This window comes from Protopterus annectens, chromosome 2.part0 (genome assembly GCF_019279795.1).
Source record: "Protopterus annectens isolate FY-2018-M chromosome 2.part0, PAN1.0, whole genome shotgun sequence".
In the NCBI taxonomy this organism is placed as follows: domain Eukaryota; kingdom Metazoa; phylum Chordata; order Ceratodontiformes; family Protopteridae; genus Protopterus; species Protopterus annectens.
The window spans coordinates 675,086,481-675,112,632 of NC_056728.1; positions in this window are offsets into that span (position 1 = coordinate 675,086,481).

Here is a 26,152-nt window from a genome sequence, read left to right on the forward strand (position 1 = left end):
ATGTAGAATATACCTGTGTGTGCAGGGTCTACCAAGGATGTGGGTAAGCATACTCACAGTACTGAAATGTGTCCAGTTTTTCTGAGCAGTTTGTGCTAATGTCAACACTAAAAAATTACAAACTGTTTAGAACTGAGTAAATGAATATTCACAGTATAGCAGTTCAGAAACAATTCTTGTGCCAAAGGAATACATCGCTATAACTAGCTTTGTATGGCAGTTAATTGTAACAGTTGAAAAGAAAGTACATCTTTCCATGTATCTTGGGGTAGAATTTTGAGGGGTGAGTACATTTTTACACTGACAAGTGGGTTCTGGAAGCAGAAACATTAGGTCTGAGTACAAAATGTAAATCTCTGGCTACACACCTGGCTTCTGATATAAGAACTATTCCAACCTTCTGTCTTAAACAATGATGCCCATACCAAACAAGGATGATCTCCATCTTGGAAAGCTGAAAGGGCCATGCCTACATGAGTCAGCAATTTATAGTATTGGGTAAATATGACAGTGATTACTTCAATTACTACACAGCAGGCTGCATGCAATTAGCAAATGGTGGGTGCAGAGGCCATCACATGCTCATGTGCAATTCCTGCAAAAGCAGGCTGCAATCTATGCCAACAAACTCAATCACTCTATTACAGAGACTGACAGAGAGAGAGAAACAGAGAGAAAAAGAGAGAGAGAGAGAGAGAGAGAGAAAAGGAAAAATAAATATTACCAAATTATACAAAGGAAAGATATGTGACACATATGTATTTACTGGCATGTAGTAGATGTTATTGGAGAATAGTCTACATAATGTGAAACATTCATATGTGGCAGCATTACTTCTTTCTGCACAGATGATCTGCTTAACTACTGCTATGGACAATACTGTGTGTACCTGTGGGCAGTGGGACATACCTGTGAAATGTGTAGCTCAGCATTAAATGTCAAAGATCTGATCCATGTTATCCGTATTCTGTACAGTAGTGTGGCCAATGGCTGTTGGGGGGATTAGCGCTGACATTATATAAACATGGGTGTGACAGAACAACACATGCATGATAGCCATATTAAAGTGTAGCTTATCATTGGCAAGTGCTGTAGCAGTCTAGTATGATTATCTAGCATCTGTTGCCATATATACCCTCCCTAATGTTACTCTGTGTTCATATGTGACACCTGTTTGTGTTGACTTACAACAGTGTGGACCATGTGTGTGTATGCCACGCACATACAGAGAAATATATATGTGTGATATATATTCACATCTGTATATGTGCATAGAGGAGGAGACATATTGCGACTGTTTGCGAAGGGGGGATATATATGTTGGTGAAGGTTAGTATGCGCATATCTGCATGTAGGTTTTAGTCTGTGACAAACAAGACAGCATACAGTGCTGGTATATGACATGTTGTGGTTAAACACTGTGGGTGGTTCATTCAGTTTGCAATGTTGAATCCAGTAAGGCCTGCTAAAGCCACCTGGGCTGTGAACACCTTCAATGCATTTATCCCAAGACTGTGCAATGTTATTACATCACTGTACACCTTACATCCTTTGTATAATTGATATTCTCACTATGAAAGGTGAATTGCATATGTGCCTATATATATATGTATATGTAGACAAATGGATGTGTAAATGTGCATATATATATATATATATATATATATATAGATAGATAGATATAGATATATATATATATATATATATATATATATATATATATATATATATATATATATATATATATATATAGATATATATATATATTTATATATATATATATATATATAGATATATATATATATATATATATATATATATATACTCTATATATATACTCATACACACCTACATATACTTGTTGCAATAGATTATCTGTACTGTTGACTGACTGTGATGGTCAGTATGTTTGTGAATACATCAAAGATATGTATCTGTGGGATAGCTTAGTGGGAAACTGTTTATTTTATGGTATTCTGGGTCCTTGCTTTGATCCTAGCAAAAGCTGTGTATTCTGTTGCTAGGCAGAACAAGTGCTATTGCATACAGTGTGATTAAGTCCCTTGGTTTTAACTAGGGTGTGTCATTGGAGACTAAAGCACTGCATCTATGATTGTTGATTGATACCGATCTTGAAAGCAAATCCTGTGTGTACTGTAGTACTAAATGAAGCTCTGGGCCTGTACAGCAAAGTATGGTGTATGTCCACATTGCTTGCATCTACTGTTTTGTGTGGTCTCTGTATTTATCACAGATTACATTTCTCAAGATTAAGGTTGTGTAAGTACTGACACACAGTACTGTATAGTACACACTGAAAGCTTATCTGGGTTGTCATACCTTTGTGTCCTGTAATTGTGTTTGACGTTTGTGTGGGTATATCTGTAACATGTCCTTTGACATATGTGTGGTAATACATATAACTGTGTATCTAGCAACATTCATAGTGTACTACAGCAGTATGTGACCTATATTCCCAATCGTGCACATATTTTGGCCACGGGTTTGGCATTAACAAGTTGTGTGGTATAATATTAATACATTTACTGGACCTTACACTGATTGTGATGGATGATATATTTCTTTACACATCAGCTTGATGTATATCTGCTGTGGCTAGGTGGTGCATCGTATTGCATACAGTGTGCCAGATACTCTTTTATAGCCTTATATAGTGATTTTATTTTGTTGCTGTGCAGAACATGGTTCATTGGATAGAGAGTGAGCAAGGCACTTTCAAGAAGTTGTGGGGTGAGCAGTGATAAGTGGCAGTTAAAGTGTTTCACTCTCGGTTAGCTTATAGGTTGCTAAACTTTCATAAGCTGTGCTAACCCTTCTGAAAACCCACTTGCAACTGCTGAAATGTGCCTTATTCCATCTGCAGCCCTTGACCTTTGTCTTGGCTAGTAACAAAATGAAAAATATTTACTAGGAAAAAACCCACAACCATTCGCATCACAGCATAATTGATTTGCCACTAAGCCATCTCAGATATACATATCATTTATGTATTCACAAACATAACATCCAGTACAATCATACAACACTACAGAAAATGTACTCCGAAATGTAGATGTATGTGTGTGAGTAATTATTGTAATCTGTACTCAGGGACAACATATTGTATTATGTATGTAAATATATATATATATATATATATATATATATATATATATATATATATATATATATATATATGGCAGTTCATTGATATCAGTATTGTGTAATGTTAAATTTGCCATATGACTTGCTCAGACATATTTTTGTATTTATGTCTTCCAGGGATCATGGCCCACCACAGGAACCCAACCTACAGTAGGGCTGAAGATTATATCATCACTAGCATTATGATTCAGCACTACCATTTACTGTTTTCACGAACCACCCAGGACCAGCAGGAGCGTACTGCAATGTGGCAAGATCTTGTCCGCAGGGTCAATGAAATAGGCCTGCATAACTGCACATATGAGCAGGTACGCCACCACTGCAGTGATCTTCTCCAACATGTCCTTCAGCATGCCGCTGCTGTGCGTACAGAACTGCTTGCAACAGGGGTGGTGTTAGCATCCACCCCCCCTTACCAAAGTGGAGGAGCTGAGCATGAGCCTGGTGGCACCGGCCCAATAACAACAGCAGACATACACCATGATGCAGGTTGGAGCCACCCAACAAGCACACATGTAGCATGCAGGTAACATGGCATATCTGTAGACTATTGTTATCTGTATTGGTAGATCATGCATATGTGAGATGTGGAGTGTGTCATTCAAAGATGTGGAACCTGTTGTTGTGCAATACTGATCATTTGGAACATAAGCTGTAGCCCTGTGAATGTGAATGTAAACTGATGTTGTACTGTAAGATTGCAAACACACAGTAGCAATGCCACAGTTGTGGCCACTGACAAACTGTCTCATCTCTATGTAGGTCCGTCTGTGGTGACATCAAGGCAGTGGACAGATGCTGGTGAATGTGTTCTACATTTATTATTGTAAATAAAAAGTGCATGTCACAGTTAAGGTGTAGGCCATGTACACATGTAACACAACTACCCATAATGTATGCTGTGCATGTTTGGTGTAAGAGCACGCACATCTCACTAATGTGATTAGCAGCCTCAAACACATGCAATACCCAGACCATCTCAAACAAATGTGGCTAGACTGTAGTGACCATTGGATAGGCACAGTTGATACTCAACATGCACATATCATACACATCTATGTCATACACAGAGCATTTTAACATGCTACACATAAAGGATTCTCAAACCCTCTGTAATGACACACTTCAGTATCCACAATCTCATCCACACATTACACAGAATATACCTGAGGGGTAGAGGCCTATCCTGGGGCATTTAAACAGTCTGCAACACACTACACATTCATGGCAGGGAATGCTCCTTATTGGCCTCCTTACAAAATCACGTAACAACTGGTTGTGAAATGGTGAATTTAGCCAAGGTAGTACAGTTCCGGCACAGCATGATTTGTGCTGGTTTCTGAAACATTTGTAGTCTTGATTGACCACCTAATGCCTCATGATGATGACCTATGGTACTATACCCCATCCAGTTATTGTAACCACAGTACTACACATAGCTGTCATTGCTACACACCATACTGTTGTGTGTGTGCACACATATGCCGCTCTAAACAGTATGCATACCAATCACCTTTTGCACAACTGACTCATATATAACTTGTGATGCTACTGAGTGGCTGGTCATATGACACATATTGGGTATGTGTAATGTTTAAATATGCAGTTGTGTTTTAGCATGCCATGTCATGGATGAAAGTGGCATGTCCACAATATGATCTACACTCACCATAAGTACCGTACATTGGGTATGTGGTCGAATGGTATTCTATCAGTTATCCATGCACCACTGATGATGTTGTGTGAATACTCATCATGCATGTGCTAAAAACGTGTCCACAATTAACACGTGTCTACAATTATTTGCTAAAGACACAGAGGCTATAATCAGCATTGCATATCTATCTGACACACAGATACACATCCAGCAATGGTATGTACACCTTTGAGTTATGGTGCACAATACATCACAGGGTTATGAATACCTGCACAGCCATGTTGTATCCATGTATGCATTGTGTTCCAGGGGGAGGGCCATCACCAAATAACAAAACACATGCATCAAAGCCTTGTATACTGTTAGTAACAAGGATTGACTATACTTACACTGCATGCTGTTGAGCAACACATGTCCTGCATGCTGACAAGTGTAATATGACTGTTTTGCTTGTGATACTGTACTCCACCATCACCTGCTATTGTGTATATTCTGTGATTGCTGATGTTGTGCGTGTCTGCTTTCGGGAGGAGTGTAGTTATGTGTGTGTGCATGTGTGCATGTGGTCTGAAGTCATGTTCAGGTCTTAAAGTGTGTTTCCTGTTTTCCTCTCACAGGTGGCAAGGTGGGGCTAGTTCAGTACAGTAGGGAACCTGATGTCACTGAGACAGACAGTGATCATGAGGATAGGTGTGTTGAGGCACAGGCAGGTATGTCAGGATCTGTTGCTGGGCCACCAATTGACAGTACACAAGTCTCCACCCCATCCATGCACACAGTCATACTGCCTGTGCATTTATCATCACCACTGCCCTTATCTGAGGGACAGTGTACAGTTGGCACTGGCCAGGACAGTGTGGTATCTATGGCACATGTATCAGGACACAGCAGCCACAGCCAGATATATGGAACGGTACCACATAGGCAGATGCTCAGGGGTTCTCATCAGAGCACTGCTGGTCATCATGCTCCTGGCAGACGTGCCACACCTCTTTCTACCACACGCATGTTCCAGGCTGTCATGGAGGCACAGACATGAATGGAGCGGTACACCAGATAGGGGCTAAGGGCACAGGGGGCTCATTACACCTCTGTAAATGACAGTATCCGTAACCTAGCAGGTGCCATACGTAACTACACTGAGGTTATTGATAGACATTGGGGTGAGACATTGGATGCCCTCCACAATGTCATGTCCATGTATCAGGAGAGTGTGGGACAGCTGAGACGTGGACATGGACGTATGCCAGCAACATCACCAGCTAGAGGTCGCCGTGGACATCCAGCAAGTCACCACCGCACCCATAGTGCCAGTACCAGCCCCAGCAATGTTGGGTGGGGCTGTCCATAGACCGTCCTAGCAGACCAGGTGCACATGGCTCTGGCCAGTCCCAGCAGGGAACTAGATCTAGTGGACATTTGTCAACCTCTGAGGATAGTACCCAATCTGGATTAGTACCTGATACTGTCTGTAGCACCCCTGCAAGGCATAGTTTTGTATCCGTGGCCAGAGATGGTGATCTGTAAAGCCTGGCAGGTACAGTCTGTAGCTGTCTCACAAATCCCCGTATATGGCAGCCACATGGTGGAACTGTGTGCATGCAGACACACACAAATAAACCAGAAACCTAGGGCAAACACATACCTGCACACATGACATCAGCATTGGCCCATAACAATACTCATGGCCCTCACACACACACACTCACACACACACATGTTGATTGTATGGCTCAGTGTAGGCCTCTGGCAAACCAACAACACACCCTGTGCATATGATGAAACCTGTGCCACCTTCTGTCGTCTGTAACATTGATGCAGGAACAGGTTAACATGGTGCTGATGCACAGGGTGACTTTAAAGCTGTAATTAGCAATGTTGTATTGTTTTCACCAGTGTTTATTCCAATTGTGTTTTGTTTGCCAATGTGCCACTTGGCTGATGTGTGTAGTTGTGTCAGCATGCATTATAAAGTGGACAGTAAGTGTGGGGTGTGTGCAACACAGGTTTGCAGGTGTCCATTTGTGAACATGGTGGAGGTGCGCTGTCTGCATGTACATGCATATTGGACACATGGGCAGGCTAACATGCCCTGTATTGGCCAGTGTTAACACTCCATAGTTTCTATTGGCGGCCAGTATGCATTGTACTACACACATTTTGGAACTTGAGTACACATGTGTGTGTATGACACTAGTTGACACTGTGCTGTGGGTGATGCTGTTGTTGCTATCTGTCATTGGTTTGCATTACTAAGGTTAACACTGTCCCAGCTGCATAATACTTTAGTAATGCACACTGTTCATCTACAGGGTTGCATGGACTGTGCTATCACCAACACAAGAAATACTCACTTATACAGTAAAAGTGCATTAGTCTCATGGACCCCTGCCATAAACTAAATATGTAATAGAAGGTGTGAAGTTGTGCCAGAAAAGAGTTACATACCAAGAAGGGATAACCTCTCTGGTCAATATCATTGGGAATATACAAGCCCTCATTAATCATACAAGGCAAGCTTCAAAATACAAATTGGCAAGGATTCCAAAGACAACACTAAAGCTTTCTTTAGTGTTGTTTATAATATAGAGGGGAAATCTCAGATCGAGTCAGAGTTAATGTAAATGGTCACAAAGTACACTTATCTGAATGACATTACCAATATCTTGTCAGACAGTTTGAATGCGGATTCCACCATCCTGTCATTAAACAAGGGCCACATTTTCAGACCTGAAGAATGTAAAACCTGATGATTCACAGACACTCTAGTTAAAACATCTCTTTACCAAAGTCCAAACCACAGTGGCAATGGTATTTGACAGTGCCCCTGACTGTGTCATACACAAGCTGACATATGAAGTAACCACTCACCTAAACACTCTGTTCAGATGCAGCCTCTATACAAGTTACATACTTGTGGAATGATTCACAGTAATGGTGTTCACAGTCCACAAGGGTTGAACTACAACTTCTTCTTCTTCTCCTTTCAGATGCTCCCATTAGGGGTCACCATAGTGGATCATCTGTTTCCATTTCTTCCTGCCCTCTGCATCTTGTGTTGTCACACCATCCACCTGCATGTACTCTCTCACCACATCCATAAACCTCATCTTAGGCATTCCTCTTTTCCTGTTACCAGGCGGCTTCATCCTTAGCATCTATTTCACAATATACTCTGCAGCCCTCCTCAGCACATGTACAAACCAAGGTAGTCCTGCCTATCTGGCTTGGACTACTAACCTTCAAACCTGGGCTGACCCTCTAATATACTTATTCCTAATCCTGTCCATCCTCGTCACACCCAGTGCAAATGTTAACATAAATTGATTAAGGGTAGAGCTACAACAGATCCTGGAAACACTCACCCTGTAAGTCAGACAAATGTTATCTGGAAGGCTATGGACACAGCATTATGGAACTCATTAACAGAGACATTATGAACCTGCAAACACTGCACCATACCCACTTAGGTTCTCTAAAGGCCAGATCATGGCTCCTACACCTAGTAGACTTCAAGCCAGTTAACAAGGCTATAGGTGAGGGAGGGGAGGTCCACACAGCCAAGCTATAGTTCACCCAGCAATTCATACCCATCCCACATTCTGGTATTATACATAACCTCAACAGACTGACCATAAACGACTGTTAGATGATGGATTGACAACTAACACACAGATGTAGGACACACAGTAACATTTGCAGCCTCCATGTACAATTCTATGCCAGTAACAAGTGGTATTCACCTGCACACAGTCCTGTGACCGCTCCTGTTTGGCATATATCTTTCTTAGTTACAGGCGAACACAGTAGGGATATGTCTGCCCACTTTTGATGAAAATGCATACTGTGGGCTATACTTTATTCTCCAGATGACACACACATCCTCCAAAAGGGTATCATAGAGACAGATACCTGGTGTCAAAATCATGCTGTAAAGCTGTAAGCCAAAGAAAGCATAGTTATCCACTTTTAGAAAACAAAGTTTCCCCAGAGTACCACATAGGTAGTAGCCCCCAAAATGTGGAACAAGTACTAATGTATACATAGAGCCATGTGTTTAGTCATCTCTCCTTTGATAATCACATTACCAAAGGGTTTTGGAAGTCCCTCTGTGGAGCACATAAGCAATAAAGGGTTTGCATGCAGATCAACAGAAGTTGTTGCACACCTATTATGATTAGTCATCTTTGCCAGACTTTGCTTGCTTTGGAACAGGACTCAAATATACGTCAAGCATAAACCCTCACTCACACTCTTCAATAGAAACCCTGATGAGTGGATGTGAAACAGAAGACATAGCCCAGGGATCACTGCAGTGGCTAAGCTTGTCACAAGCATAAAGAAGTGACCTAAGGTCTGGAAAGTGCCAGCATGCTCTGGCAAGGCTAACAGATGCTTTCATGGAGAAAGCATAGTACCCACCTATGAATAAATTGAGGTCACATGTATGTATATGGCTTTGCCCCACAACTACTATACATGTGTTATGCAGATACAGTTGTCATTGTGATATGTAATGCACTAGAAAAATCAAAACCCACTCCACATTGAGTGATGGTGTCACACACCTGGAACACACACACAGCTAGCAAGTGCAGGATTCAAACTCCTACCTAACTACATTATGATACAATAGCAGTACATATTTACACGACACGCTATACACATTACTGGGATTTCAATTTCCCACAGGTGTATTTGTAGGATGGTGACATCATTAGACTTGACAAAGATGAGTATATCACTTTTAAGGGGTGTGAGTAGTCTCCAAAAAGGTTGCTCTCTCCCCAGAGAGAGACAGACAGACACACACGCAGTTGGCAAATGCGGGATTCAAGTTTCTACCTAACTACATTATGATATTACAGCAGTACACATTTACACGACAAGCTATATACATTGCTGGGATTTTACCTTCCCACAGGTGTATTTGTAGGATGGTGACATCATCCGACTTGACAAAGAAGAGTATTTCACTTGTAAGGGGTGTGAGTAGTCTCCAAAAAGGGTGCTCTTTCCACAGGGAAAGACAAACAGACACACACACAGTTGGCAAGTACAAGATTCAAACTCCTACTTAACTACATTATGATATTACAGCAATACGCATTTATATGACGCACTATATGCATTACTGGAATCTCACCTTCCCACAGGTGTATTTGTAGGATGGTGACATCATCAGACTTGACAAAGATGAGTTTATCACTTTTAAGGGGTGTGAGTAGTCTCCAAAAAGGTTACTCCCTCCCCAGGAAGAGAAAGACACAGACACAGTTGGCAAATGCAGGATTCAAACTCCTACCTCATTACATTATGATACTATAGCAGTACGCATTTACACGATGCGCGATACACATTACTGGAATTCCACCTTCCCAGAGGTGTATTTGTAGAATGGTGACATCATCAGACTTGACAAAGATGAGTATATCAATTTTAAGGGATGTGAGTAGTCTCCAAAATGTTTGCTCTCTCCCCAGGGAGAGACAGACAGACACACACACACACACACACACACACACACACACACACACACACACACACACACACACACACACACACACACACTTGGCAAGTATGGGGTTCTTATTCCAAACTAAGTACTTTTTTACAATTCAGCAAGCAATATGGAGTTACAGGATGCAATACACACATTACTCGCTGACAGTTTGCCCAAAGGGGGTTTTCACATTTGCCAACCTCAGCAGCTTATCATACTAGGTGTATTGTGAGTGTATTGTATGCATAGGCCATAAACATATCATATATGGGTTGATCCACCACATGCTGGCACACACAGCATCAAACTGGCGGGTAAGCTCTGTCAACCCAGTACTGGACAATACAGTCAAGAGGAGTAGGGTCATACAAGCACAACACCAACAATCTCACATAGACCTACAATATAAGCACCAGCAAAACACACACATAAATACCATACTCGGACAATACAAATATTAATCTGAAAAAGAGAAAGTGTCCTCCTAAGCAGACAAGCAAGCAACATGCACCTCCAAGCACATGCCAGAAAACACATAATACACCAAAGCAGTGTGCCTCACAACAGGCCCTAAGGCAAAACAACATACCCAACACAGTAGTAATAGGTGACTCCATAGTCAGGCACACAGATGTTCCACTCACTAGGCTGGACAAGGGGAAGGTTACTGTCAGTTGTCTGTCAGGTGCTATGATCCACCACATAACACAAGCACTTACATCACTCCAGAACAGGTACATATATGACATGGTCTTTGTACAATTCAGTGTGAATGATCTGAGACATACCTCCCAGGACAACATGACAAGAGGTATATAGTAACACTATGATCATGTAGCCCAGGCTGGTATGACCCTGACCTTGAGTAGCATCTTACCTTCACCTACATGATACTGCAATATAACAGAAAGATGAAAAACTTCAACAATTGGCTGAGCTTCTGGTGTCAGTCAAAGGGGATCCAGTCTCTGTCTGCCTGGGATGGCATGATGGACAAGCCTCATTGCTTCGCTAGACATGGTTTGCACCTGTCACCCCTATGCTTCTGAATACTGGCCAAGGCTCTTGCTGTCCCCATATTACCTTTTTTAGGCAAGGCTCAAAGGACAAACCAACCCCGGTAACCAAAACAAATAACCACAAAGTGAGCTAAATGCTACTCATTGCCAGATGTCTCAGCCTCCAAATGCACACACTCGAGGCACTCCTCAGTGTGGAGAATATTGATATCTGTGCAGTAACAGAAACCTAGTTCAAGGCTCCAGAGAGCATACCAGCACTACCAGGATACTACTCATTCCATACCTTCCAGAATCAGAACCTGGATCATAGCACATAGGGTGGGGATGTATCCATATTCATCAAGGATACCTACACCTCTCTCTACATCCTCTCTACAGGATATGCACCCATAGAATGCTGCACAGCAATGTTCTTCCCACTCCACAGGGGTGGGGCCACCACAGACCCTTGGCATTCCCACTCTATGAGCCTGATGAGTCTGATCTGCAAGGCAATGGAGCCAATCATAATGGAACTCAACAATAAAGACATTGGGAACCTTTACACAGTTGATCATGCCCAGTTTGGCTTTGTCAAAGGCAGATCATGCCTCTTGATCTGGGTGGATTTCTTTGAGACAGTTACCCAGGCTACAGTTTATTGAACGTAGCTCCACACAGCCTACCTATACCTCGCTAAAGCCTTTGACACCATTCCCCAGTCAGGTATCATAGATGAACTCACCAACCTGGGCATAAATCCATACATCACAAGATAGATTGCAAACTGTCTCACAGATAGATCCCACAAATTAAGAATTGCTGGCTACATGTCAGACTCTAAACCGGTAACAACCGGTGTCCCCTAGGGTTCAGTCCTGGGGCCCCTCCTGTTTGGTATATACTTCTCAAAAGTACATGCCAATACAGGAGGGTTGTGGTTGACTAAGTTTGCTGGGAACTGTAAAGTGTGTGCCATAACAGATTCCCCGGATGACACAAATATTCTCCAAAAGGGACACTATGAGACAAATGTGTGGTGTCAGAATCATGGCCTCAAGCTCAATGCAAAAGAATGCATAGTAATCCCCTTTGGGGAAAAGAAAGTACCCACAAACTACCACATAGGTGTTACCCCCTAAACACTGATGATGTAATAAGGGATCTGGGGACATAAGTAGATAGTCATCTTTCCTTTGACAACCATGTTGACAAAGTGGTTAGGAAATCCTATGTGGCCCACCTAGTCAACAAAGGGTTTGCATCAAGATCACAAGAGGTAGTGGTGGCCCTCTACTCTTAAGTCATCAGACCCATCATTGAGTACAATGCACTATTTTGGATGTACTTGACTAGGCATATCCAGCAGCTGGAGAGACCACACAGGTACCTCACCAAGAGGATTACTGGCCTCAAATAGTTGTGTTATGCAACACAACTGGAAAAACTACATTTATTCTCTGTTGCATACCGCCTGCTCAAAGGCAAACTCTGCCTAACATACAGAGCCATGTCCAACACATAACTGTTGAAAATGCTCCATCTAAGGAAAACAAAATTGGAGCCACACTACACACTTCAGGGATATGAACCTCATCACAACAATAAATGCAACATGCTGGTGGGATAGAGTACCATCCCAGAGACTTGCCTTACTGTGGAACAGAGTTAAAATGTACATCAGACAGAGCCCCTCGCTGACACTTTTCAATAGGAACCTTGATGAGTGGATGGGAAACAGATGATTCATGCCAGGGATCATATCAGCAGCCCCACTAGAAAGGGGCTTAGGGTACTAACTATTAGAACAAGGGCTTAGGAGACTAACCAATGGGATGGTGAAAGCTGCACAACGTGCCTCGGCTAATATATGCCTTTGTGAAGATAGTCTACTACATACCTATGAACCTATGTGACAGGTACATGTCTACAGATGGTAGATGTGTACTTCATTGTACAGTCATGTTGTACAGCAGACACATGCACCACATACAATGTAATGCTTACAGATACTGGTGGCTATTATGTACAGTGGGTGAGATGTGCACCTCATGTCTTTTGTGTCATTGGTATGTGTGCTGGGTGGGACAGTCCTGGATGGCTCCTTGTCATGGTCACCTTCTTACACACCTCTCTAACCATCCATCTTTGGCTTATTATAATGTGTTCCCCCTACATATATAGGTACATAGGTAGGTAATAGGCTATCTTCTTGAAGGCATATATTAGTATGGCCAGAGTGTGCAGCTATCACCACACCTGGGGCTAGTTCCCTATGCCTCTGTGTAGTAGAGCTGATGAAGTGATCCATGGTGTGACAGTTCAGTTTCACATACACCCATCAAGGCTCCTCTGGAAGAGTGTCAGTGAGGGACTCAGCTTAATGTAGGTTGGGAGCCTGTTCCAAAGCAAGGGAAGTCTGTGAGTTAGTAATGTATCCCTCTAACGTGTTCTATTTATTGTTGTGATGATTATATCCCTAGAGCATGTAGCACAGTGAGCTTGGGTTTACTTCAGATAGAGCATGTACATCAGTTCTGCATTGGACATGGACCTGTATGTTGGGCAGAGATCGCCTGAGTAGACGGTATGCAACAGAGTACAGACTGAGGTACTTCAGTCTTGTTGCATGGGGCAACTGTTTGAGGCCAGTAATCCTCTTGTTGAGGTACTTCAGTGGTCTTTCCAGCTGCTGAAGGTGCCTAGTCAGATTCATCGCAAGTGTGTCGTGGTACTCTCTGATGGGTCTGATAACTGATGAGTAGAGGGAACCTCCTGTGACCTACATGCAAAGACTTTGGCAATTTGCGGGGACACATAGCATGATTTTCTAACCACTTTGTGAATGTGTTTCTAAAAGTAGTGATGACTATCCACATTTGTCCATAGATCCCTTATTATTACCTCCATATTTAGGGTGTTGGCACCTATGTGGTATTTGTATGACCGTAGTTCAAGGCCATAATTTTGACACCACATCTGTCTGACTGAGACCCTTTTTAAGGAAGTCTCTGTTGTCCCAAACATCAGTTATGACAACCTTTTTACAGTCATCCACAAACTTTGCTAACCATAGCCCTCATGTCCTCATGTGTTTGACTGTACTTCTGAAAAGTATACACCAGACAGGAGGGGTCCCAGGACTGAGCCATGGGGGACAGCAGTTGTTCCCAGCTTACAGTCCAACAGGGAGACCCTTGTGGGATCTATCTGTGCCCCAGTTGGTAATCCATCAGATGACATACATGTTTATGCACAGGCTGTTGATTTTGTGGATACGACATGTGTGTGGGATGTTGGAAAAAAGGCTTTTCAAGGTCTATGTAGGCCGTGTGGAGCTCATTTCATTGATGTATGTCTTGGTTAACTGCCTTGAAAACTGTCTAGCAGGTTTAGGGACCACGATCTGCCCTGACCAAACCAAAATGGGTAGGGTTCGGTGATTGTAGGCTCCCAATAGCGCTGTTTATGAGTTCCATAATGATGGACTCCATGGCCTTGCAGATCAGGCTTATTAGGCTTATAAGACAATAGTTCCCCATGGTCTGTGTTGCAAAAACACTTGTGGAGTGTGCCAAACATTGCTGTAACCCATTCAACAGTTTCATATCCTGTACAGAGGGTGAGTCTCAACAGACTGTTCCGGTGCAGGGTCTGTTTATTTTGGAGTTCACATATGACACAGCCAGGGACACCATGTCATCTCATACACACCATGTTTTTTTGGTTTGGATAGAGCTGTTTAACCATTGTATATGTGATTTCTGGGTTTTCACAATCACCAGGTATGGTAATGGGCCCTTTTGTCAGTGAGAGGGGGGCAAATATGTATGAACCTGTCTGACAAGATGTTGGCAATGTCAATCATGTACATGTATTCATTTACACTTTGCACTAACTCAGAACATATATGAGTTTACATTGATATTTATGACATAGCTAAAGAAAGCGTAATGGTTCTCTATGAAATCATTGGCAATATTTTTGTCAGAGCTTGGCTTGAATAATGTTAGGAGTGCTCATTGTTTCTTGATGATACTGATCGGAGATTTATTGATCTTCTTTGGATTTTAACTTTCTTTGAACAACTTAAGTACTTGTATTACATAGTTTGATTATGACAGGGGTCCAATATATTATATCGGTCTGTTTTCATATCACTGTGTGCGCAAGGCAGGATTGGTGAATAGTGACCTGTCTGGATTAAGAACTGTATTACTGCCAGATATGTGTGGCCCCCTGCTGTACTCAGACATGGCCTAAGTGTGTGAGCATGCTCAGTATGACCATTTAGTATGTTGTTGACTGAAATTTGCTTCATTTGTTTGTGTGTGAGCATGTCCAGTATGACCTTTCAGTATGTTGTTGACTGAAATTTGCTAAATTTGTTTGTGTGTGAGCATGCCCAGTATGGACATATATACTATTATGTGTGTGACAAATTAAGATGGTTTTTACTTCAGGGCTCACCTTTGTGTTGTGCATCAACAGGAAGCACGCTGTGCTTGCAGGGCTTCCACGAGTCAATTTGCATAGACTTATCAACATTTATACATACAGGGGGGACAGCTATTATTTGTACATTTCTACCCGGGGGCACACCTGATTGTTACTGTGAGTGTACATAGGATGAGGGGTACACCTGACACTTATACACATTTGCTAGGCCTGCACTGCTATGTCAGGTGCTCCATTTCAGTCTGTACTGTTGCCTATTGTACTGGCTTGAGGCATACCACTGTACTACAGACCTTAGCTTCCAATTACATGCATATTAGTTTGTGACTTCATAGCCTACTCAACCCACATCACATTGCCTGGCCTGCTGTTATCTGTCTGCATATGCCTGGGGGGATGTTACCCATAGGCCTCTTCAGACGGCACGATACAGCATTTGTTTGTGTTTGCGTTTGTCTACAACTGTACTGCTGGCTGTGACTGTTAGGTATGTGACCCCCCCAACTGGTATGTGCGAGTGACTTAAGTTGTGTCTGTGCCAGTATTGAGGGTGGTGCTGCAGGGCTGCCTATGTCGGATGCACATAGTACACTCCCTATACATGTCTGAAAACAGGTAGTGTCAAGTTAGGCATCCCTTTTACTGTGTGTGCGAGTCAGAGAGAGGTATCATTTCCAGGATTCCTACTGAGTCAGTGAATGTGCTATGTATTGCCTCTTTGCCAAGGCCAGGGCATACTGGGCATGCCTCCTTCTGCCTACTGGGGCAGACTGAGGTTGTTCCTCCTCCAAGTCACTCTGTGCCTGTGCAGGCCTTGGCAATGGTGGGGGGCTGTTTGGCTCTGCCCCATGCTGTTCCTGCTGAAGCTGTTTCTGCAGGATCATATTGTGTAGCATGGCACATGCCATAACAATTTGGGTCCATGTAGTTGGTGAGTACTGCAAGGCTCCACCAGATGTGTCCAGGCACCGGAACCATGACTTGAGCATCCCATACACATGCTCAATTATGATTCTTGTTTTTGAATGTGCCTCATTATGGAGTTCTTGTTCAGATGTCCGTGCATTTCTGATGGGTGTCATCAGCCATGGCTCCAGTGCGTAACCAGCATCCCCTACTAGGTGACGGTAGGGAATATCCCCATTGGCAAATAACTGGTACAGCTGGGTCAGATGCCAAATGTGGGAATTGTTATAGCTTCCAGGGCATCCAGCACACACATTCATTATTATGCCCTGGGCATCGCACACAAACTGGTAGTTCATGGAGGGGAAGCCCTTGTGGTTGATGTAGACCCTACCCCACTCACCGGCTGGTGCTTTGATGCATATGTGTGTGCAGTCTATTGCACCCACTACCTCAGGGTATTCTGCTATTTGGTGGAAAAGACGCATATTTCTGGCCAATGCCTCACGGGTGTTGGGGAAATATACATGCTTCACCGACATGTGCTGACTTGGCATTCAGGAACTGATGGAGTACCCTGGATGCAGATGCCTGTGAAATCCCCGTCATATCACCAGTTGGTCTTTGGAAGGTACCTGTAGCTAGTATTCTTAGTCCAACACATACCTTGGTATCCACTGGGATGGGTTCCCCCCTGTTCGTTCTGTGTGTGAGGCTTGGCCAGCACAGCTCAACAATTTGCTGTAGGAGGTTCCTGTCCACCCTATAGCACTCCACTATTTCCAGCTCTTGTAGCCCCTGGTAGGGTACCCTGGGTCTGTACACTCTTCTCCATCTCCTCACTGTGGGTTGCTCAGCAGCATTCACAACATCACCACCCTCAGCACCTTGCACATGTTGGTTTATGATAGCAAGAGCAGCCCCTAACATTTTGTCTGACTTAAGCTTTTTAAGCTTTCCCTTTTTGTATACTGCAGTGTTGCAGAGTTCTTGAGAAAAAATAGGTGGGAATAGTGTTTGCAGAGTTTAAAGTGCTGGGCTGGGCTAGGCTAGTCTGCTGCCTGTGTAATTGGCTGATTCTGATATATTTCACCTGGCAGCTCTGCTAGTTCTCCTTGGTTAACTTCCTACTACTTCTTTTCCTTCCTTTTGCCTTTCTGTTTCCACCCAGGGCAGTGGCGTGCAAACGAGTGCAAACGCGCAGACACATGCGCATATGCTGTGTGCATGTTTGCAAGGAGTTTCCTATCTATTAACAGTGTGCACCTTGGGTTTGAGGTTTTCAAATAGGACAACTGTAGACACGTCTCTTTGCATTCCTGAGCAACTCAGGGCAAACACGAGCCACTGTGCTCCAATTAGCTTACAGCCTGTCTGAGACACCCCCTCATGATGTCACCTATATTCTAGTCTTCTACTCACCTACTCCTAATCTTACACTCTTGGGACATGCCTCACATGCTGGGGAAAATTGGGATTCACTGTCCTTATCCTCATTTGCATAGGATTGCCTAGTAATGCATGGCTACATCTCTCACACTGAGCCCCCCCCCCCCCCTTAGCAACCACTAGTCAGTAGCCATGTTGTCTTCAGCCTGCCATTCACCTGCATGGCAGAATAAGCTTTTTAGTGAAAATGCCTATTTTTGCCTTTGTTTTAAATGATTTTCTTGTTTTTTTAAGTGCTGCACGTTTGCACGGTGCTGAGTTATGCTTAAACATCGGAGATCGGGGATAAAAAAAAAAGTTACATTTTCATGTTTTTAAACATTTTGCACTGCCAATGGCCTTATATTTGGCCATTGGCATGCTTTCTCAACTGGATGCATCCTTTATTTGGAGCTGTTATAGCTCCATTTAGCTATTTGCAGAAATGTACTCTGTTACCAACGGAATACATTTCTGCAGGTAACACTAATCTTCCACAGACAGTTAGATCATACGTTTACCTCAGTTGCATGGCTTTCACCAGCAAATGAGGTAATTTGCATACCAAGATGCTGTCCGTGCAAGACTAGCTTTAGCAGCTCTCGTGCACGTCCCTGCCGGCTCTTCCTGGATCGCACTGCAGACATATTGCCGGTGTGAGCTCCTACACTCATCTTGCACTCCGTGCAAGCTTTTGTGAATCTGAGGGTTTGTCCCCACATGGGTTGAATAAGGTACGTAATTGGAGAGGTTTTTTATAATTGTCAAATTTTTAATAGGTTAATTGTTTAATTATTTTGTATGTATGTGATATATATAACAGTGTCTTCTATTACTGTGTATTAACTCCTAGAAGGCTGTGTTTGCCGAGGTGCTGGAGTTTTTGTATTAAATAATCTGATACTATTGTCTGTAGTATTTTTTCAAAGGGGTTTAATTCCTGTATTAATTACCTGATAGTCCTGCATTCCTTTATAGCATTTTTGTAATATTATGGATAAACACTCAATAAGACTTGCAGAGCAACGAAAGGCTCAATTTAGTAATAATGCTTAGCTTAGATTAGCTTTACAAATAAAACAAAAATTTCAGTAAAAAGCAAAGACTGCTTTCTTGTGTGAAACAGTGCTAACGCAGATTTCATCAGACTGTGCAATGACTTTTAGATGCAATTTTTTGTGCAGAAGCACTAATTTATTGCATGAATTGTTTATGAATAGCATCCGTACCTGACTTTCCTTCTTCTAGATCAGAAATCTCAAACTTATGTCCATCAGAAATCAGGCCGTCCCCAAACCAGCATCATCATAGGAAAGGGAAACTACCACAGTCATTTCATTTTTTTTTTTAGGAAATTATTTTTATTTATTTATTTAACCTTTGTTATCCAGGATAGTCTGACTAGACAGCAAGTGCCCATTTTCAGTTGAGTCTCCAAAACAAAGTAGAAGAAGAAGCATGCAAGTTACATTAACATAAGATACAAAGTTACAAATTGCATAGAGCTGAGAGAAAAAATAAGACAGAGCATAGATAAAAAATGTACAGGTGGATGTCACTGTATAAAGATATTTCAGTTAACAGCAATGTGTATTCCATTATTGGAGAAATTATGCCTTTTTTATACAGAATGAACATAACAGTTTGCAGTTTTCACATTGCTGAATGGATGAACAGATAACGTTTTGTACAAATATTTACAATATTTACAGTGAGCACTGAGAGGCTGTCAAATGGGGGTTATGTAACCTGACCAGCATATAATACGTTTATATACCGACCCTGATAGAGCATGCACCTGTGTTGTTAAAGGGCATCCCTGTAGTAATATGTGGCTTTATGGAGGTTTGTTGCATGAGTGGTTGGAGTAGAGATATGATTTCAGGAGATTCTTAAAGGAGGATGTAGGTTTTACAAGTCTAAGGTCAGGAGGAAGGTTGTTCCAGGTCTTGGCAATTTCGTGGGCAAAGAGAGATTCACCAGTGTTGTTTTTGCAAGCACTACACCCTCACTCCCCACTGGCCCTTGTTTTCAATTAAGGATTTCCCAATATTATTCTAGCATGTCCAAAGGTCAGTTGTCAATCTCCTCTCCGGTCCAGCTGGTGAATCTGGGAATCTTGAGGCAATGTTATAACTGCCTCATGTACACAGACAACCCTCTCCTCCTCCCACATAACACAAGAGATGCAGCTATTTAGCCAAACTGGAGGCTGAGCTCTCTCAACTCAGGACTGGCAAGACCAGACAGGAGGAGAAGGCAACTACACACACCACAAAACCAGCCTCACATAATGCTACCACTCCACTGAATCAAACACATAAACACACAAAGACATACGAGGCTCTGAGTAAAATTTACCTAAACAGCAGAGGCCTCCAAAGCAGACACCCAAACAACTGCTACCTCAAGACACCCCACAAGCAACACATAAACCACAAAAGCAGTGCAAGCAGTCACAGCCCTTAAGGCCAAATACAACACCAAACATACTTGTCATAGGTGACTCCATAGTCAGACACACTGACGTCCCACTCACCAGGCTGAACAAGGAGAGGGTCACAGTAAGCTGCCTCGGGCGCTAGAATCCGCCACATAACACAAGCACTTGTCACTCCACAGCAAGTACAAATATGACACAGTCATTGTCCATGCTGGTGTGAACGACCTGAGGCGTACCTCCCTGGACTGCATGAAAAGAGACATAGAGGAGCTCTCTGATTATGTAGCCCAGGCAGGTATGACCCTAACCCTGAGCAGTATCCTTCCTTCACCAAGAATGATGCCACAATATAGAGACAAGATGATCAGCTTTAACAATTGGCTTAATGTCTGGTGTCATTCAAAGGGGATCCAGTGTCTGTCTGCCTGGGATGACATGCTTGACAAGCCACGCTTCAAAGGGACGGCTTGCACCTGTCACCCTGGGATTCCGGATATTGGCTAAGGCTCTTGCCACCCCATAGTGCCTTTTTAGGCAAGGCTCAAATTCTAAACCTACCACCCTAGAAAACAAAAATGGGAAGAAATTGAGGGTAATGCTGCTCAATGCCAGAAGTCTAAATCTCAAAGAGGCCCTTCTCAGTATGGAGAACATCGATGTCTGTGCTGTAACTGAAACCTGGTTCAAGGCTCCTGAGAGCACCCCACTATTAGGTTTTACCTCATATCATGCCCCAAAACCCGGACCACTCCACAAAAGGAGGGTGTATCCATATTCATAAAGGATACTCACACCTCCAGGTTGAAACCATCCAGGTGCAACTAACAATAGGCAAAACTCTACAAATTGTAGCATGCTACAGGCCACCCTCTCAAACTCAGGAACCCCACACAGCCTTCCTGAAGACACTGGAGGGTATAAATGTATCTCCAAACACCATCATATTAGGTGACTAACTACCCGAATATAGACTGGGAACATTACTCAAGCCCTAACTTTCTAGCCCAACGGTTCCTGGAGTTCATAAATTCAAATGCCATGGAACAGCTAGTCACTGTTCCCACAAGAGGAGAAAATATACTAGATCTCATTGTCACAAACATGGGGACAAAATGCTCCACAGATCTGATCATAAATAATCTCTTCACTGAAAACATCCCGCCCCACCCCAAACAAAAAGACCATAGTGAAGAACTTCTCTAAAGCAAACTTCACACTACTCAAGACTGGTGGTATAGTATCCTTCAAGGCCCAGAGAGAAAACCACAACCCAAATACGGAAGCCCTTACAAATGCCTTCTATGAACACCTCCAGGACTGCATGGATCAGGCAATCCCAAATAAAACCAAGACTCTTTCCACAAAGGGCAACGTCCAGTCTGGTGGACCCCAGCCATTAACAAACTTTACAATAAGAGGAGAAAGCTATTACATGATAGAACAAAATCCATAAAAGGGAAGTCACCCTGATCATTATTAGTAAAAGCACTCATAAAATCAACTAAGGCCAATTTTGAGAGAAAATTGCCATGGATTCGAAGGACAATCATAAGGCCTTTTTCAGCTATGTTAGGAACCTGGGTGGAAACTCACAGATATGCTCAGAATTAGTCCAAAATGATACAAAAATCACTGAACCCACAGACATTGCCAACATACTGGCAGACAGGTTCAGTGCAAACTTCACCCCTCTCCCCTAAAGGAGAGATAACTATCCCAGCCGAGTGTAGCCTCCCGACATCTCAAATGCGCAGGTGAAAGCTGCTCTCTCTAAAGCTAAATAAATGAGGAATTAAACGGCAGCTGTTTAATCTCAGCCTTACCACACTGTGTCCCACTCCACAAAGGGCGCTCTCACGGACCCTGGTAATAACAAGTCTAGTCTGCAAAGCTATGGAGAGGATCATAATGGAGCTCATAAACAAAGATATAGGGGACTTGCAGACATTGGACCCGACCCAGTTTGGCTTTGTCAAGGGAAGATCATGCCTTTAGTCACCAAGGCCATTGATGAGGAAAGGCAGTCCATACAGCCTACCTTGACCTTGCAAAGTTTTCACACACCCCCCACCGGGTTGTGAAAAAAAACTTACCAGCTTAAATGTAAACCCATATGTCACAAGATGGGTTGCAAACTGGCTTAAGGACAGAACCCACAGGGTTAGAGTTGCTGGCGCTGTGTCAGACTCCAAGCCGGTCACAAGTGGTGTCCCACAGAGCGTCCTTGGCCCCCTATTGTTTGGCATCTACTTCTCAGAAGTACAGGCCAACATGGGAGGACTTTATTGACAAAGTTTGCAGATGACTGCAAACTGGCGCCATAGTGGAAAGTGCATCGGACACTGATATCCTTCAGAAGGGACTCACGGAAACAGATAGCTGGTGCCAGAGCCATGGCCTGAAGTTAAACGCCAAAAATGTATAGTCATACCCTTCGGGAAAAACAAGGTAACCCCAAGCTACCATATAGGTGGCAATCCACTAAGCACAGAAGAGGTTATCAGGGACCTGGGGACCCAGGTTGACAGTGGCCTTTCTTTTGACACTCACATTGCTAAAGTGGTTAGAAAGACCTTCTACATTGCCCACCTGATCATGAAGGGATTCACATCCAGATCTAGTGAGGTCATTGTTCCCTGTACTCTTCACTTATCAGACCAATGATCGAGTACAATGCCCCATTCGGGATGTATCTCACCCGACATCTGCAGCAATTGGAGAGACCCCAAAAGTTCCTCACCAAAAGGATAAAGGGACTCCAAAATCTGTCATATGCTGCCAGATTGAAGAAACTCCAGCTCTATTCAGTTGCATACCGTCTGCTCAGAGGTGACATGTGCCTGACATACAAGGCCATGTCCAACCCGAATTAATGGACATGCTCCACCTCAAAAATCCAAATCCACCAAAACCACTAGAGCAAGCGACTTAAACCTTAGCACGGATATAAATAGGACGTGCTGGAGGGATAGATTTATCACTCAGAGACTCCCTATGCTGTGGAATAAAATCCCGGTCCATGTGAGGCAGAGCACCTCGCTGACTCTGTTCAAGAGAAATCTAGACCTGTGGATGGGAGATCAATCATCTCTGGGTCACTGCTGGACAGAGGCACAACAAACTAATGGGCACAGTATTTTTTCATATAAGGGGTGGCGTAAGCCACAATAATTTGGGCTAGGCTTATAAATGCCTTAGGGCAGATAGCCTAGTATAAACCTATGAACCTATGAACCTATGAACATGGTTTAAATTAAGGCTTTGTTGCTGGAGCATAGTTGTGTATTAAAATTGTGAAAGTTAAGGAGGCCGTTCGGGGCAGGGTTTTTTTAAGGGTAATACAGTATTTGGTGGGCTAAGTTCAGTTGGTAATATTTTAGTAGGTTGTGGAATTCTAGCCAATGTAGGGTTTTTGTACGGCATGGCAATGGTGAAAATGCAATTTGGCATTTGTGGCGAATCTAGCAGTTTTGTTGTAGCAGGTGGAAGGTTTATTTAAGTCGGTTTTATTTAGATTTGTTAGCGAGGGAGAAGAATATAGAAGTGTGGATAGAAGGTGAGTTCTGGCTATGGCAACACAAGATTCTCATGTTAGATACCTTTTGCATCTGTGGAGGGAGATTAGTTTGTTTGTGGACTTTAGAGATGGTTGTTGATATGTGTTTATTAAATCTGAGCTGTTGGTCAATGGTAATTCCTAGGAGTTTTGCCTCCGAGACTAGGATGATTTGGGTGTTGTTGGTAGAGAATATGGAAAAGGAGAGCTCGTTACGCTTGGTTAGATGTAACAGCATGAGTTGGGTTTTTTGGGGGTTTAGTATCAGTTGTGAGTTATTGAGCCAGTTCTCAATTTCAGTAAAGGCAAGTTGGGCTTTTTGTTGTAGAAGCTGGATGTTGAGTGCAGAGCATATAAGGGTTGTGTCATCAGGGTACTGAACTATATTGCCTTTTGTGGCAGCTATGTGGAGTTAGTTGGTGAAGATATTAAAGAGAAGAGGACAGAGGATAGAACCTTGGGGTATGCCTAGGGTGATTGGGAGTGGAGGAATAGGGAGTTGATCCATTTGACAGACTGGTGTCAATTGTCTAGGTAGCTCTTGAACCAAAGCAGAGTAGGGGTATTAAAGCTGAGGTCAGAGAGACAGGTTATAAGTTTTTTGTGAGACAACATGTCAAATGCCTTGGATAAATCAACAAAAGTAGCTGAGACTAGTTTACCTTGGTTCATGTAGGAGTTTATAGTGTTGGTGAATCTGAGTAGGGCAGTGGAAGTACTGTAGGATGGGCAGAAGCCATGTTGGGTTGGGGAGAGAAGGTCATTGGAGATGAGGTGGGAGAGGATTTGGTGATGTATGCATCTCAATAGAACCTTTGAGAGGGGTGAAAGAATTGCTATTAGGTGATAGTTAGAGACTTTGGTAGAGGGGCCACCTTTGTGTAGGAGAATAATGGATGAGGTTTTCCACAAAGTTGGTACAGTGTTCTCAGTAATGGATCTGTTAATTAGTAATGAAATAGGATAGGCTATGACTGTGGATGCGAGTTGGAGGTATTCGGCAGAGAGGTTGTCAGCGGCGAGGGTGGTGGGCTTGAGTTTAGTTAAGAATATTTGTATAGAGGATGTTTTTACTGGCTTGTGTGAGAAGGGGATGATGTTTTGTTGTTCATAGGGGGTTGGGGTATGTTGGTGAGGGTAGAGTCATTTATGAGTTTAAGTGTGGAGGAGGTGAAGTAGTTTTAAAGCTGCAGACTATGTCGAGATCCGAGCAGGATGTATTGGGGGGGTGTGGTGGATTTGCCAGAATAGAGGATACTATTTATTATTGCCTAGAATTTCTGAGGGTTGATATTATATTTGTTTTGTAGAAAGATGTAGTAATTTTGCTTATCTAGCTTTACTTGTTTTTTTGCCTTATTCTGAAGTTCAAGGAAGGCTTGCCTAGTTGTGGCTGTTCTATGATGGTGCTAGGTTTTCCAGGCTTTGTCCCTGTTTTGGAGTAAGGTTATTGTGTTTTTTATTTTTTTGAGCCAAGGGGTGAGGTTGCTGCATACCATAGTTGTTTTTATGGGGGCTAGTTGGTTGAGGATGTCTGGAAATGTGGAGTTGAAGTATTCAACTGTTCTGTCTAGTGGAAGGGTTTTGATGGGAGACCAGTCACAGAATTTTAAGGCCCCAAGGAAGCCTCAGGATAAAGGGGAGGTTGTGGTCACTGAGACCATTGGCCAGTGTGCTACATAGGTGGGCAGTACTGGGCTGATTGGTGAGGATCCAGTCTAATGTGGATTCCTTTTTAGTGGCCTTGTCTATACGTGTAGGGGACTGGATGAGTCGGGTGAAGTTATATAGATTGATATAGCAGGTGGGAGTGAGAGAGTGTATAGAGCTTCACTTGACATTAACATCACCTAGTATGAAGGTTTCCTGGGGTAGAGAGTAGGAGGCCCAGTGGAGTATGGTTTCAAGACTTGGTTGGCTCTCGCCTGGGGGTATATAGATGCCAATTAAGTTAAGGTGTTTGTGTTGATTTAGGGAGAGTTTTGCAAGTAGGATTTCAGCATTTTTGAGGTTGGGGGTCTCTATATGTAGGAAT